Source organism: Mustela putorius, unplaced genomic scaffold (genome assembly GCF_011764305.1).
Source record: "Mustela putorius furo isolate JIRA1106 unplaced genomic scaffold, ASM1176430v1.1 tig00000430_pilon_pilon_pilon, whole genome shotgun sequence".
Classification (NCBI taxonomy): Eukaryota; Metazoa; Chordata; class Mammalia; order Carnivora; family Mustelidae; genus Mustela; species Mustela putorius.
Genome location: NW_025421377.1, coordinates 3,764,888 through 3,781,925, shown reverse-complemented (window position 1 = coordinate 3,781,925; position 17,038 = coordinate 3,764,888). Strand labels below are relative to the sequence as shown.

The window sequence follows — 17,038 nt, the reverse complement described above, 5'->3', positions numbered from 1 at the left end:
GTCCGGGACTGGCGCGCGTTCACTCCGCCCCCCGGGGCAGCCTTAGCCAATAGGAGGGGTGAACCTCCTCGCGAGCCACGCCCCCGAGGTCGGAGGCTGGGACCCAGTGCTTCGGGTGTGGACCTCGGCGGCAGAGCCTGGTCCCTCGTGGGGCTGGCGGCAGCTCCCGCCGGCTCTCGGCTCTGCGGCTGGAACCGTGCAGTGGACACTTCTCAGGGTAAAGACGCCCCCCGGAGCGTGCAGGCCACGGGCCAACTCTGCGGCAATTTAGTGGAGTAAAGGCTGTGCTGAGCACCCCTTCTGCCTTCTTCCGAGGTCCAGAAATTTCCCGAGGGCCCTGCTGCAGATGTTAACCGCTCTGCAAGGAAGTTGCCGGCCATTGGGCTTCAGCTCTGATGACCAGGCTTAAGCTGATTCTAACAGATTTTGCCCTTCTGGTGCTATCAGATTCTCCCCGCGGTCCCTCGGCTTCAAACTCATGTCCTCCAAAGCCCTTTTTTCTAAGTCCTGCAATTATTACCATAAATCCTAAAGCAGAGACAAGGCTCAAACGGAAACGACTGATTCCCACAAAATAGAAGTAGCTAACATTTATGATATTCTTTGCCATGCGTATGTGGGCACCCATTGTATCTCACAACCTAGTCTTTTAATGGCCACTTTTTACAGATGAGGGATCCGAGCAAGGTTAAGTAACTTAACCAATGAGTTGGTGAAAGGCCTGGTGGTAGGTGATTATCTGGTATGAAGTGGGTATAAATCCTGTTAAAACCTTTGCCGTAAAAGTGGGATGTCTCTGTGTTCTGGGACTTCAACAATGAAAAATCTCTCCTCTGCTCACCTTGCCTTTGCTCTAGGTACTATGAACAGTGCTATTAACTTTATTACCTAAGAGTTTCATGACAGCGGCCTCAATCTTGCTTTTCTTGTTCTCAGGCTGATAAACGAAGAGTTAAGAACAGTCAGTTCAACAATAGGAGGCACACGCTTTTATGTGTGGATGGCTTGGTGGAGAAGGAATATCATGGGGGGGACTAGGTGAAAATTGGAAGGGAGGGCGATTTATGCCAAAATTTGGACAGTAAGTTTTAGAACTTAGATTTCTATTTAAACGTTTTGTTTGAACATCAGACTTGAAAAACTTGCTTTGATTAAAGATTGATGATGATTGTAAATGTGATCTAAAGTATTATTTATTAATTATTTGGCACCTGTGTGAGTTATTTTAAGCACGTATAAATATTTGCCTTTTAAATTATAATGGATTGACAATAATATTATTAACCCCTACTTTACAGATGAGTAAAGAGAGGCAAACAGACATTAAGTAACTTGTTTATGGACACATAGCTGGCAAGTGGTAGATTTGGAATGCTAACTATGAAGTCTGGCTTCAGAGTCTATGTTCTTATCCTATTTGCTAATTGGATTTTTTTTTTTAAACAAACCCACTAAAAATGTACCACCCAGATGATTTCTTATAAAAATTGGATTCCCATTTCTTATTAAGGTCTATTTTAGGTAGGAGGTACTTTGCTGTAATTCTTCTTTCTCAGTTCTGATAAGAAGGAGAAAAATAAATATTTAACCTTTCAAAAAAAATATTTAACCTTATTTAGGATCTTTGTTTTCTCAGTTTAACTGTTGCCTAAGCAGAACTTTATATTTTCCTTCACTGCCTATTTCTGGATGATTTTGGATATTATGCTGTTACAGCACCATAGACTGTCTTGAGTGACATTTATTTGGGGGATTTTTATTCCCCCCAAAAGTATGGTGTTTATATAACCAAAAAAGGAGCATCAAAAAATCTCCAGCTGGCCCACCAGTGAACCGTGCCAAGTCTACAGTTGAGAATTTGTGATCCCTTTTTTTTTTCTCAATTAGTCTTCTAGGAGGTTTTGATTCATTTTTTATTTTCTTTAAAAATTTTACTTTCAAGTAATCGGACTTATAACCCCGAGATCAAGAGTCTCATGCTCCACTACTGAGCCAGCCAGGTGCCCTTTATTAATTATTCCCAGAACCAGCTCTTATCTTGATTTTCTTTACTGACTTCTAAGATTTCATTAGCTTCTGCTATCATTTTTATTATCATTATTATGTATTCGATACATTTACTTATTATTTTATTTTTACTTCTTTCCTTCTACACCGACTTTAATTTACTTCTAGTTTCTAAGGTGGAAACATAGATCATTGATTTTAATTTTTTATTTTATTTTTATTTTTTTATTAACATATAATGTATTATTGGCCCCAGGGGTACAGGTCTGTGAATCGCCAGGTTTACCCACTTCACAGCACTCACCATAGCATGTACCTTCCCCAAAGCCTGTAACTCAACCACCCTCTCCCCACCCTCCTCCCCACAACCCTTAGTTTGTTTTGAGAGATTAAGAGTCTCTTCCGGTTTGTCTCCCTCTTCATCCCATCATGTTTCATTTATTCCTTTCCTACCCCCAAAACCCTCCACCTTGCCTCTCAACTTCCTCATATCAGGGAAGAGCATTTATTTTTAAAACTTTACTCCTTCTAATTCAAACATTTAAAACTAATTTGCCTTCAAATACTGCTTTAGCTGCATACAGCAAATTTTGATTTTTTTTTTTTTATCATTTAGTTCAGAGTATTCTAAAACTTTCCTAGTGATTTCTTCTTTGACCATGGGCTATTTTGGAGTATGTTGCTTCATTTCCACATATTTGGAGATTTTCCAGATTCCCTCCTACTATTGATTTCTGATTTAATTCTGTTTTGAACATAGAATATATTCTTTATACTTACATCCCTCTGAAATTTACTGAGATTTGGCATCTGGCCCACCATATGGCTTGTCTTGGTGAATGTGCCAAGTAAAATTTAAAATATAAATTCTGCCATTGTTGGGTATAGTGTTACATAAATGTCAGGACAAATTCGTTGCTCAAGATCTAGTTTACTACTGATTTTTAAATTCGTCCTATCAATTACTGAGTGAGTTTGTCTACAAATTTAGTGATGCCAGTTTTTGTTTCATGAATTTTTGAAGATTTGTCATTAGGTGCACATACAAGTTGGGTTGTTATGGCTTCTTAATCAATTGACACTTCAATCATTATTCAATGTTCTTGTGTATTTCTAATAATAACTTTTTGATTTGAATTTACTTTGATACTAATATAGCTAAACCAGCTGTTTTATTACTAGAGTTTACACATTCTACCTTCTTCTATCCCCGTACCTCTCTGTTTAAAACATTTCTTGTACATGGGGCTCCTGGGTGGGTTGAGCAGCAGACTGGGTTTTGGCTCAGGTCATGATCTTGTGGTGGTGAGATTGAGCCCTGGGGTTGGGCTCTTGACTCAGCATGGAGTCTGCTTCAGATTCTCTCTCCCTCTTCCTCCAGTTCATGCTCTCTCTCTAACAAATAAATAAAATCTTTTTAAAAAGCCATTTCTTGTAAATGACATGAAGATGCATTTTATTTTATTTTATTCCACCAAAGACTTGAGAAGACCTCTTTGCAGATTTCTGGAGCTCTTTGTCTGCACAGTTTCCTCCTCTCTGGAACTCTGTTCTGCAATTCTAACCACTTTGGTCTCCAAGATCATATTTCAGGCTCCTCAACTAAGCTAGACCATTGGGTTCTGCTTTATCTCATTTTGTCATAGTTCATAAATTGCCTTTGGGCAGGGTTCAACTCATTTTCTCCCCTTCTCTCAAATATCACACTCGCATGCTATTGTGCAGTATTTTGAAGACAGTGATTTCATATCTTTTGTCCAGTTTGGAATCAAGCTACATTGTCACAACAAAGCCAAGTCCATAATATAGATGACTTATAAGAGCCAAGTGCAATGTTGAAACATGTTATTTAAAATTTATGATTTATTTCTAAATCTAAGTATCATTTTATGAGTTGTATTGGCAAACAATACAAAGATTGCCTACAGAGAAATTAACAAAATGATGTAAACTCTATGATGACTCAAGAAGTATGATCTAACTTGAGTGCATTACTTAACCTTGACTCCTAGCTTATCAGGGATGGTAACTGGGACTAATGTCTGCTCCTGTCACCTGCCCTTGCTACCCGTAGCTACCATGCATGAGCGTATCTTCATCCACATTGGCCAGGCGGGTTTCCAGATTGGCAATGCCTATTGAGAACTCTATTGCCCGGAATACTTCCAACCTAATGGCCAGATGGAAAATGAGCAGACCACTGGAGGAGGAGATGACTCCTTCAACACCTTGTTCAGTGAGATGGGATCTGGCAAGCACACCTTCAATACCTTCTTAGTGTTTGTAGACCTAGAACCCACAGTCATTGGTAAAGTTCACACTGGGACTGACTGCCAGCTTTTCTACCCTGAGCAGCCCATCACAGGCAAGGAAGATGCTGCTAATAACTATGTCTGAGGGTACTACACCACTGGCAAGGAGATCATTGACCTTGTTATGAACCAAATTCAGAAATTGGCTGACCACTGCATGCAAAGCTTTTTGGTTTTACACAGTTTTGGAGGGGAACTTGTTCAAGGTTCACCTCCCTGCTGATAGAACGTCTCTCTGTCGATTATGGCAAGAAGTCCAAGCTGGAGTTCTCCATTTAGACCTCTAGATTTGCACAGCTGTAGTTGAGCCCTACAATTCCATCATTACTACTCAGGCCACCCTGCAGCACTCTGATTGTGCCTTCATGGTAGACCATGAGGCCATCTATGACATCTGTCATAGAAACCTGGATATTGAATGCCCAACCTACAATAACCTTAACCACCTTATTAGCGAGGTATTTCTTCTATCACCACTTCCCCAGATTTGATGGAGCCCTGCATGTTGATCTGACAGCATTCTAGACCAACCTGGAGTCCTATCCCCCCACATGCACTTCCCTCAGGCCACATATGTTCCTGTCATCTCATCTGCAAAGCCTACCATGAACTGCTTTCTATAGCAGAGATCACCAATGCATTCATGCTTTGAGCCAGCCAGCCAGATGGTGAAATGTGATCCCTCCATAGTAAATACCTGGGTTGCTGCCTTTTGTACTGTGGTGATGTGGTTCCCAAAGACATCAGTGCTGCCATTGCCAAGACCAAGTGTACCATCCAGTTTGTGGACTGGTGCCCTACAGGCTTCAGAGTGGACATTAATTACCAGCCTCCCACCGTGGTACCTGGTGGAGACTTGGCCAAAGTACAACGAGCTGTGCTCATGCTGAGCAACACTAGAGCCATGGCTGAGGCCTGGTCTCACCTGGACCACAAGTTCCACCTGCTGTATGCCAAGTGTGCCCTTGTTCATGGGTATGTGGGGGAGGGCATGGAGGAAAGAGAGTTTTCTGATGCCCATGAGGACATGGCCACCCTTGAGAAGGATTATCAGGATGTTGGTGTAGATTCTGTTGAAGGAGAGGGTGAGTAAGAAGGAGCGGAATACTAATTTCCACTCCTTTCAGCCCTACAACAGGTCACACTCAGAATTTCAGCTTCTACATTAGCGGACAGGCATTAAAGCTGTCTAATTAGATTGCTTCACTTTTAACTGTGATCACATCTTACTTTTCCATGTCTACCTATAAGGTTTTTCCGTTGTCCATCGGACAACGGCTTTAAGAAAAAAAGATTATCAAACTTGGCCCTACTATCAATAGAACACAAATAATGTAAAATCATGATTATTATAAGGCATTTAGTAATTTTCCTGAAAACGTAGAAAAATAAATTGTATGTAATATATAGTCAATTATCATTTGTGTATATCTTTATTTTATTACTTAGTGAATATCCCTGGCCCACCAATAGGCCCACCCAGACACATAAAATAATTAAATCCAGGGGTGCCTGGGTGGCTCAGTGATTAAAGCCTCTGCCTTCGGCTCAGGTCATGATCCTAGGGTCCTGGGATTGAGCCCCGCATCGGGCTCTGTGCTCGGTGGGGAGCCTGCTTCCCCCCCCCACCTCTCTACCTACCTCTCTGCCTACTTGTGATCTCTGTCTGTCAAATAAATAAATAAAATGTTCAAAAAAAATTAAATCCAGTTATCTGTGACATTGAGCCAAGTTTCAATTGTGTTAAAACAATCTATTTTATAGATTATATATATATATATATTACAAAGGTGTTTTTCAAGGTGAAAGCAAAACACATTTTATTTAATACTTCATTAACTTGATTTTAAATATTTAGACATGTGTTATGTAGGCCTCTATGTGTTCTCTTGCCTCACTCAGTCCTGCTCATGTTAGGGGTGGGCCTGTGGGAGAAGGGGCACAGTGACCAAATTTTAAAAGTTAGGTATCATATAGAAGATTTGGCTTATCTGAGAAAGCTGAATCCAAAGCTAGTTTTAGGAAGGTAAGTAAGCAACCATATTTCCACTGTAGATTCTGCAGAATCCTAGCATCCTGAAGGCACAAACATTTCAAAATTTGAAATGTTTTCATATTTACCTAAAAGACTTAAGCACTGGGTGTGGTGCATAAACAGCGAATCTTGAATTTTGAATCTTTTTTACTGAAAAAAAAATTAAATTAAATTTAAAAAAAATAAAAGACTTAAACTCCTCTGGGACAACTACACACTTCTGCATGACAGAGTCATTTTTACGCTGAATCCTTTTGAGATTTTCTCTATCTAATTCTGTTGTTTACCTGATATCTAGCAGCAAATTACTAATAGTGTGGGCTTCAGGAACTATTTCTCAGTAAAATAATAATAATCTTAATAATTACATAATGAGGGCCTGATTTGTGCCAGAGACTGTGGGAAGAGTTTTAATGTAGATTATTCTAATTACTATAACTTGAAACAAGGAAGTTGTCCCATTATACTGAGGAAAAAAACAGAGCCTCAGAGGAGTTAAAAAATTTGCCCAAGATCAAGGATGCAAGTCTACATTAGTCTGACTCCAAAGTTTATTATTTCCAATATTCTAAGAACATCAGGTGCTAAAATTCCATGACTCAGCTTCTCCTTATATATATGAGGATTAATCAAAATTCTGTAAGTTTCTGAGGCCAGTTAAATTCAGACATAATAATAAACATTTTATTTAATTTGCATAGCAATTTATAAGGGGGTCTTGTAATATCAGTTACTATAGAATGATGGTAGACAGTAGAGACACAGTGATGAACAACACAGACACAGGGCCTGGCTCCTTGGTGTTTACATTTCTTACAGGGAAGACAACATTAAACAATTAATTACATGACATTTAATTATTATGGTTATAAATGCTGCAAAGACATCGCTGACCACTCTGGCTAAAAGTCTTGGTGGGTTGGAAGGCAGACTATCAAATATTTAATAATCTAGGGTCAAGAGCCAGACAGAATCCCTGGAATCACGTGATTTTTGAAATGAAAATACAGGAGTCAATGTCATGCAAATGAGCATTTATAGTTAGAGGCAGTTTAAATAGGATTATAAAGATTAAAGGGAGCTGACCAAGCAAGACCCGGAACCAGACTAAAAGTAGCCTACTAAACAGGTAATCCAATGTGGCTCTGTTCTTTCCATCAGTCAAGGTTACTGCAGGTCCCAAGAAAAGAAATCCATGGATAGATGGGCTAGGTCAAGCTCATCACACTTTGGAGGGGAAAACAAAACAAAACAAAATAAAGCACACTCTCACCCTTTGAATATCCTAGTATGTACGTTTAATGTGTGAAAACAACATTCCTATTTACCTTCAATTTCAGCGGAGATAATTTTCCCGTGGCAGTCTTCCGGTCTAGTTCTTCTCCTCCCCAAATCTTAGAGCTCCTTGTAAGTGCTTCCTCAGCTCTTAACTATCTTGTATTGTAAAAATCTCTTCTTTGGTTATTGTCTCTAAGGGAAAGGCTGTGTGTTCTCCCAGACCTTCAAACAGTGCCTAGTACAGTGTGGTGCTTAGGAATTATATGTTGAATGAACAAAGGAACACTTGAACAAATTCTATGCCTTTACGAACGATTAGTATTTCACATTGTTAAGTGCTCTACACACAAAAAACAGATTTTCATTAAAAAAAAAATTATTTCACTTGATCATACTTTACTAGAATTATATAATAAATTATTTAGAAACAAGATATAAATAATGGTTCTACAGCTTTACATAAGTTAGCTATTAATAGCTGCATGTACCTGGCTTCCAGGAGTCCCATGACAACATATCGAGGACTGGTAAGACCTCATCCATGGGCAGCGAAGCTTTAGATGCAGTCTAAGAGCTCAGAGAAAAGGGAAGGAGAGGGAGAGAACATTGACTGTGTATACCAAAAGTGTGTGACACTCTATAACCTTGCTCCATTTATCTTCACAAAAACCTAATGAAGTAGGCATTACATTTTCATTCCACAGAGGAAATGGAAATTCAGGAAGATTAAGTCATTTTGTCTCTAGACTACACAGCTGAAGAGCATTACCTGGAGAATTGGGATAATAAAAAGTTCATCCTTTTTTAAAAAAATATTTTATTTATTTATTTGACAGACAGAGACCACAAGTAGGCAGAGGGGCAGACAGAGAGAGAGAGAGAGAAGAGGAAGCAGGCTTCCTGCTGAGCAGAGAGCCCGATGCGGGGGTCGATCCCAGGACCCTGCGATCATGACCAGAGCTGAAGGCAGAGGTTTTAGCCCACTGAGCTACCCAGGTGTCCCTAAAATTAATTAATTGTGGATTTGGAGGGGGAAAGGTAGAAGAAAGAAGTGTGAGAGATGGTAAAGAAAGGTGCATTTGAGATAAAACAAACGAGTCATTCCAAAGAGGTAAAGAATTGTGTGTGTGTGTGTGTGTGTGTGTGTGTGTGAGAGAGAGAGAGAGAGAGAGAGAGATGGAGGGAGAGAGAGACTGGTTGAGGGATTTGATTTTGAGGCAGGAAAATATTTACCCTTAGCCCAGAAGGCTGACCTAAAGCTTGCACAGTTTGGATGAGGATCAAGTATTTGCTATTTGCTACATTCCTTAAGGGTCTCACCACTGCCTGTATATTTCACCAAGAGTTAATATTGAACGGAATGATAAGCAGCACAGGAATCTTGCAAAATTAGTTTTAGGCATGGAAATTCAAAGAAATTCAAAGTAATCTGATACTTCCTGCATGCCCCCTTCTCTTTGATTACTAAGTCAATAACCACCAGCCTCAGAGGGCAAAATGTGCAGGTCTTTCTGCCCAAGGGTCCTGCCCCTGTACTACTTAAATGAACTTAGTAAGTTGCACTGCAAATGTCTCAAGAATTCTTTCTGGACCATTGCGCTCGAAGACCTTGCATTAACATTCACTGGGGCAAGAACTGTTTTATAATCACAAGTTCTGTGAAGTTTCATGATGTCAGCTGGAAGTTAAATGGGCAGGAGGAAGAAATTTTGATTAAAATTATTGCTCCAACTATTTAATTCATTAAATCATTTAAGAAAGTTTCAAATAAGAAACAATCCATGAGAAAATGAATATTCCATGAACAAAGTCCCAATCTCGTCATCTTGTTTTATTTTCAGGTGTATTTGTTTTAGTTTTATCTTTCACATAAGAGATAGGTCTAGAGAATGCAAATTGGTGCAGTCACTTTCGAAAACAGTGTGGGTTCCTCAGCAGGTTAAAAATAGGGCTACCCTATGACCCAGCCATTGCACTACTGGGTATTTACCCCAAAGATACAGATGTTGTGAAAAGAAGGGGCACAGCTACCCCCATGTTCATAGCAGCAACGGCCACAATAGCCAAACTGTAGAAGGAGCCGAGCTGTCCTTCAAAAGATGAATGGATGAAGAAGATGTGGTCCATATATACAATGGAATATTACTCAGCCATCACAAAGGATGAATGCGACCACGCGGATGGAACTGGAGGGGATTATGTTAAGCGAAGTAAGTCAAGCAGAGAAAGACAATTAGTATATGGTTTTGCTCATATGTGGAACATAAGCAATACCATGGAGGAAGGGAGGGAAATCCGAAGGGGGAGAAATCAGAGAGAGAGAGACGAACCATGAGAGATTCTGGACTCCGGGAAACAAACTGAGGGTTTCAGTGGGGAGAGGAGTGGGGGGTTCTCTTTGTGTGTCTCTTCATTCCTTACTATCCTTTCTATAGGTGATTTCAATATTTACTACCATTTCATGCTTTTTGAAATGTTTTCAATTAATTTCATAGAGATGGGTTTAAGATACCTCTATGTTATGCAAAGCAAGGGGTTTATTTTCCTAAGCAGATTATGTAATTCTGCTTAAAGAGACTGACACACCCAGACTGAAATTAAAATAATAAGCATGCATTGTAAAAAAAAGAGAGAGAGAGAGAGAGAGAGAGAGAGACTGAAACAATAACATTTTAGCATAAAACTAAATTGTGACCTAAGTGACTACACTGGTTAGTTTGGAGGAAGTGTGTAATGGAGTGGTTTTATCAAAAACACACATTCTAGCAGTTTAAAGGCTATGTGTTATAACTAAGTTACAAAAAAGTAGGCTAAAATAGTATATTGGTAACATACTGGTTGAAAAATTGAAAGAAGTCAACAAATTACAAATGGCAGTCGTTTACTTAATATTATACAGTCAAACAGGTAACCAGATTTTCTGGAAATTATACTGGCAATACAAATTTGAAGTAATGGTAATACACTTTATTCTAGTAATCTCATTCCTAAGAAAATAATAAGTGATCACAGTTGTACATAATGATTTAAAAATAAGAACATTCCTTTTGAAAAATTTATACCAGAAGAAAAATGTCCAATGAAATTGAAATCTATCCATAAATTATGTAATAATAGACTATCATAGAATGTGATGCAGTCTTTGAAAGGACACTTTTGGGTACATATTTAGTAATAAAAAATAAAAAATACTATAATATTAATAAAACCAGAATAATTTTATATAAAAACTACATATGAGAGTATGAACCAAAATGTTAATATTGATCATAATAAGAATATGAGTAAGGTAAACCCATTTTAGTTTTATTTTCTTCCTTTCTGTAATAGCTATGTTTTATGAAACATATTTTCTTTTATAATCAGAAATTAAATATTACTTTTAAAATTCTAGAACCCAAAAGCCAACTTTCCAAAAGAAAAGAGTACTCAGTACTCCGCTAATTTTCTCTGTCAGGTACCGTGGGGGATCTCCCATTTTGAGGACCTTGGAGCCCACTGGGTGCGGAGGTCATCCAACTGGAACGGCAAACATTAACTGGGTTGTTCAGCGACTAATTACTCAGCAGGACATATAGTGCAAGTACTGGAGAAAGAAAGATGTATTTTGGGAGCTGATAGACAGAAATGAAAGCAGTTTTGCTAAATGGAGAGAATATTTCAGATTGTTCATGAATTTCAGTCATAAGCCAAAGTTTTGAGACTATGTAAAATTGTCAAATGTTGCACTAAAAATTCTTAGGGAAAATTTTTTTTTGGTCATTAGAATAACACTGAGATGCTAACTGGCATAACTTAATGTTTTTTGCACAGCTGAACTAAGAACTATCCTTTCAGGCAAGCTCAGACTCATTTTATCTCTTGGTCAGGTATGTTTCACACATGCAATTCTTTCACAAAATGAATAAATAATTCACTCTATATTTTAATAGTTTTAATAATTTTTAATAAGATCACACTGTATTTAGAAATTTAATCATATATTGCAAAAAATCTAAACAATTCCTTCTTTTTTTTTTGAAAAAGATTTTATTCACTTTATTTGTCAGAGATAGAGAAAGCACAAACAGGCAGAGCAGCAGGAGAAGCAGGATCCCTTCCAAGCAGGGAGCCCCATGTGGGACTCAGTCGCAGGACCCTAGGATCATGACCTGAGTTGAAGGTAGACGCTGAACTGACTGAGCCACCCAGGCATCCCTAAACCCAAACAATTCTTTCAGGATTATAACCCTGGGTGAATTGATAGTGTAACTTTAATAAAATCCATTAGGCACTATAACCCTTGGCTAACTTCACTTTCAGATTTGTCAAGAGGTGTAGCTCTGAGCAACCCCCTTTTATCTCTAACTCATACATATTAATAAGCTCCGGGTCAAGCTAAGGATAATGGTGATTTGGTTGCTGTTATTTTCATCCGTATATAAATCCGCAAATCCAATAATGACCCATGAAAATCCTCCTTTGCCAATGCCACAGAACTGTTTCTTTCCTTGGGAATGATTAGGTAGGAAAACTAGCCATTTGCACATAATTACAGAAAAGAAAAAGACCAGCAGATTTATTATTTAAAATAATAGGAACCGGATTTTGACAATGTCAAGATTTATACTCTATCCCTGTTTATTTTGGATATGCCATTGACTTCCATTTCTAGAAGACAAAGATATATTGCTTAAGCAACCAAAGGTAAGAACCCAGTAGTAATTACTGTTGTATTTTCACATAATGCTTCTACCTCTGTTTTGATTTATTAAAATATCAGCATTTGCTTTGTTTTCTGTCTTACGTACTTTCTATTTACAGCTGGTGATTGCTTGTATTTTTCACCGACAAGTGAATATTCTACTAAAATACACTTTTAGTTAAACATAATAATAAATAAAGACCTGGTAATAGGAGTCTACTAATCTGGATATCACAACACAGTAAATACCACATCCCTTTTGCAAATTTCAAGTTCATTTTTAGAACTCAGAAACAATAACTTTGGCAGATTTGTCTTTCTGCAAAGGAAGTAGCATATACTGGGTTTTCTTTCTCTTTCCAATGTTTGGAGATTGAACACCATTAAATTCATAAAATCTTAATAAAAAATTAACTCCTGAAAATATGAGCTCATTGAGAACTTCTTAAGTTTTAGGTACTTTATAAACTTATTATAGCACTCTGCACACTCCCTTTTAGAGATAAATAAGTGGTTTAAAGAGATTAAGTGGGTTTCTGAAGGCAAAGTATTACTGTTGTGTGATGGAGCCCAAATTGAAATCACCTTACCTTCTTTTCTTAATTCTCCATGATAGACATGTATATTTTAATTAGACTTTTTGTTACTGTCATGTCTTATTTTATTTTTTAAAATATTTTATTTATTTATTTGACAGACAGAGATCACAAATAGGCAGAGAGGCAGGCAGAGAGGGGGAAGCAGGCTCCCCACTGAGCAGAGAGTCCAATGTGGGGCTCCATCCCAGGACCCTGAGATCATGACCTGAGCCGAAGGCAGATGCTTAACCCACTGAGTGCCCCAGGCACCCCATCATGTTTTGTTTTTATAAATTTAAAAACTACTCTTTAGGGGCACCTGGGTGGCTCAGTGGGTTAAGCATCTGCCTTCTGTTAGCGTCATGATCCCAAAGTCCTAGGATTGAGCCCCTCATCAGTCTCCCTGCTCAGTTGGGAGTCTGCTTCTCCCTCTGCCCCTCACCCCGATCATTCTCTCTCGCTCTCGCTCTCTCTCAAATAAATAAATAAATATATATATAAAATCTTAAAAAAGTTATTCTTTATCATTTTTTGTTGTGCGAAGGTTACAGGATTATGAATTCTTGACATTTCATTCTATATTCGAGAGTTAGACATTATTAAACTAAGTTTCTAAAATGTTCCTATCAATAAACACATGTCTTACAGTTGGCTTTTTACATTTCAATCTTTTTGTTTATATACCCCTTAATTTGTTCAATTACATTCATTCCTTCTCTTGGCATTCTTTCCATATACATCTTTCACTTATGTCTTTGTTGGATCAAGCAGGGAGACGAAAGAGGATAGGGTGAGGTGGGAGTATCAGAATAACTGGAAATAAAAGACCTGATAGTTATTGATTACACTTTATATACCATAGAGGATTACACCCTCTTTTCTCTACACTTGAAATGTTTATAAACTCTGATCATAGAATAATCTCAGTAAGGCAAAGAAGTGCACAGGCTGCATTCTCTGCCCACAGTCAAAGTTAGAAATAATAAGTGAAGTTTAAATTAAATGCCTTACCCCTTAGAAATAACAAAGAAAAGAAAAGAAAAAAAAAGCAGGAATAGGGTTGGCGGGGAAGAATAGTCAAATACGTCTTTAAGTGAAGATAACAAAATAGCGATTCCGATCTTTGTCTTTTTCAAGGAGGTAATTTTTAGGCTGTGAAGTCAGTATGTGTAATAAAGTCTGGATAAAATAGATTATTTTATACAAAAATGAATGTCTAAATTTTATTTTAATTAATTAACTAGTTAATTAATTAAAATATTTAATTTATTTATTTGACAGAAAGAAAGCACAATTAGGCAGAACGGCAGGCAGAGGCAGAAGGAGAAGCAGGCTCTCCAGTAAGCAGGGAGTTGGATGCAGGACTTGATCCCTGGATCCAGTGATCATGACCTGAGCTGAAGGCAGCTGCTTAACCAACTGAGCCACCCAGATGCCCCAAATTTCATTTTAGAAATAAAAATCAGGGCGCCTGGGTGGCTCAGTGGGTTAAGCCGCTGCCTTCGGCTCAGGTCATGATCTCAGGGTCCTGGGATCGAGTCCCGCATCGGGCTCTCTGCTCCGCGGGGAGCCTGCTTCCCTCTCTCTCTCTCTCTGTCTGCCTCTCCATCTACTTGTAATTTCTCTGTCAAATAAATAAATAAAATCTTTAAAAAAAAAAAAAAAAAAGAATTGTAAAAAAAAAAAAAAAAAAAAAGAAATAAAAATCAAATTGATGAAAAATTACAGGCAAAATTGAAAGAAGGGTCCAAGAACTACTTCCAAAAATGCCACTTATAACTTAAATATTTTTTTACTTATTAATTATTCAACAAATATTTATTTAGTACCTATTGTGTGCCAGTCACTGTCTTATTGTGTCCCCATCAATAGGTCAAAGGAATAAATCCATATAATGCCAGAACCTTTCTCCTTAGGAAAGAGTACATGGGAACTGGGCGGCCATATTGTAAGTTTTGGCTGTGGCACTAACCAAACCTTCCACAGCTGGTAACTACATCTCTTAAAGGAGAAACATAGTGTACCTTCCCCTCAGCAGACAACTACCGCGTGAAGATTTCGAGCTATGCTATGAACTAGGCAAATATCGTCAAAAAAGGTACACGGCCTACATTCTCTGGCTACTCTTTATGTGGTACAAGTGTTTATAAATTATACTAATGGTTCTTAAATGTACAAATGTTCCAAAGTACCAATCTATTTAGCTTTAATTCATATGGATTTAATTGATGAGAAGGCAATTGATAAATTTCAACATCTATTTTTGATAAAATAGGAAATTAGTAATAAAAAAGCTTTAACATAAGAAATACAACTTATCTGAAATCATGGGCAAAAATAGAAGAAATTCTAGAGACTGAAATAAGACAAAGAGTGCTGATATATTATCTAACATTGTTCTATGATTTCTACTCAACCCAGTAAGACAGGAAAACAAAACAAAGTATACAGTTTGCAGAGATAAAATTAATATTACCCATGGATAATATAATTGTCTACTCAAAAACTTCAATAGATTAATTTAAAACTATTAAAACTAATAAAATGTTCAATAAGATAATAGGCTACAAAAATCAATGTATAAATTAATAGTTCTATAAGCTTGTAATGACTAGTCAATACAATAAAATTAGGTCTTATTTACAAATAAAAATTTAAATTTGTAGAGTGTATTTAATAGGAAATTTGCATTGCTTATTTAAAGGAAATTATGGAGTACAAAGTAGATTTTTAAAAGCTATTGATAAATCAGATGTCCCTTGATATATGATTTTTAAAGTTTTAATATATTAAGCATGTTGAGTCTCCCCAAAATTCATACATCTAATGAAATCTCTTTTTAAAACACATTGCATTCTAGGGAACATGATAAAATTATTCTAAAGGCAACTGGGAATAATAAATATACACATTGTACTGTCATAGAAATAGCTATTTAAATATAGTCATTAAAATGATGATGGAGTGTAGATGTTTATTACCACTACATGTAGTGTAGACATAGTATTCATGCAGTAAAAGAAGTAACAAAAGTAAAATAATTTTTTGCATTGTTTATTTTGTGCTAGACGTTATTTAAAATACTATAGACATAAAACCAGTGCTCATTGGTGCCCGCTCTCAAGTCTGGCGGGAAAGACACAGCTATAAATGCATCATAATAAAAGAATGGCTCAGTGCCCTGATGCTAAGTACTACGTTCTGTGTGAGAGACGAGGGGAGCCTCAGGCACCCAGGCATTCCAATTCCAGCCGTTAGAAACATTTGAGCGGTGCCTGGGTGGCCAAGTGGGTTAAAGCCTCTGACTTCGGCTCAGGTCATGATCCCAGGGTCCTGGGATCCAGCCCCACACTGGGCTCTCTGCTAAGCAGGGAGCCTGCTTCCTCCTCTCTCTCTGTCTGCTTCTCTGCCTACTTGTGATCTCTGTCTGTCAATAAGTAAATAAAATCTTAAAAAAAAAAAAAAAGAAATATTTGATTTTTTCTTCTTTCTTTACCTTTATCACATGGTGTTTCCTTTGCCAAGATTGCTCATTTCCTCTATGCCTAGAAAACTCCTAATCATCCTCTAGGATCCAGTTCCATATGCCCTGCTTTGGAAAGCTCTTTGTGAATCTCCCAGCTGTACAGAGTTGACCTACACACATACAAAATTGTCCTTTTAGATTTTTATTACTTACAGGGTTCTCTTTGCTAACTTCTCGAGGGCCGGAAGCCTGTCTTAATCAACAATCTGTCCTTTCTTGTCTCTCTCTCGCCTTCACACCTCAGCAAGCTACATGGGGCTGCTGATTACACAGCTTGGGCTCCGCAAATGCTGAGAAGCAGAAATAGTAAATGCAGGTTAGAATGTTATCTGCAAATTGTTTGCAAGGAAAAATATCAGGACTCTTAATGTGTTCCTTTTGGGTATAAGGTATACATTTGTAAGAAAAGAAGGAAAAAGATTATCCTAAATTTCAAATACTCCTTGTGACTGACAAAATCTCCATGTGATTAGAGTCCAGGGGACCTCAAGTGCTGGACTCTAAGTATTTATTTGCCTTTTTATATGTTTATTCACCTTTATGATTTCCATAAAAAGTTTGTGTTTGTGTTGTCCTAGGGCACAGACAGAGAAAAAGGAAGTCACCCGTCCTTCAGAA

General features: G+C 37.7%; 1 pseudogene; it reads left to right on the top strand.

Annotated features, from left to right (window-relative positions):
• Positions 1-4,086: 4,086 nt before the first annotated feature.
• LOC101670988 lies at positions 4,087-5,412 on the top strand (annotated as a pseudogene).
• Positions 5,413-17,038: the final 11,626 nt, after the last annotated feature.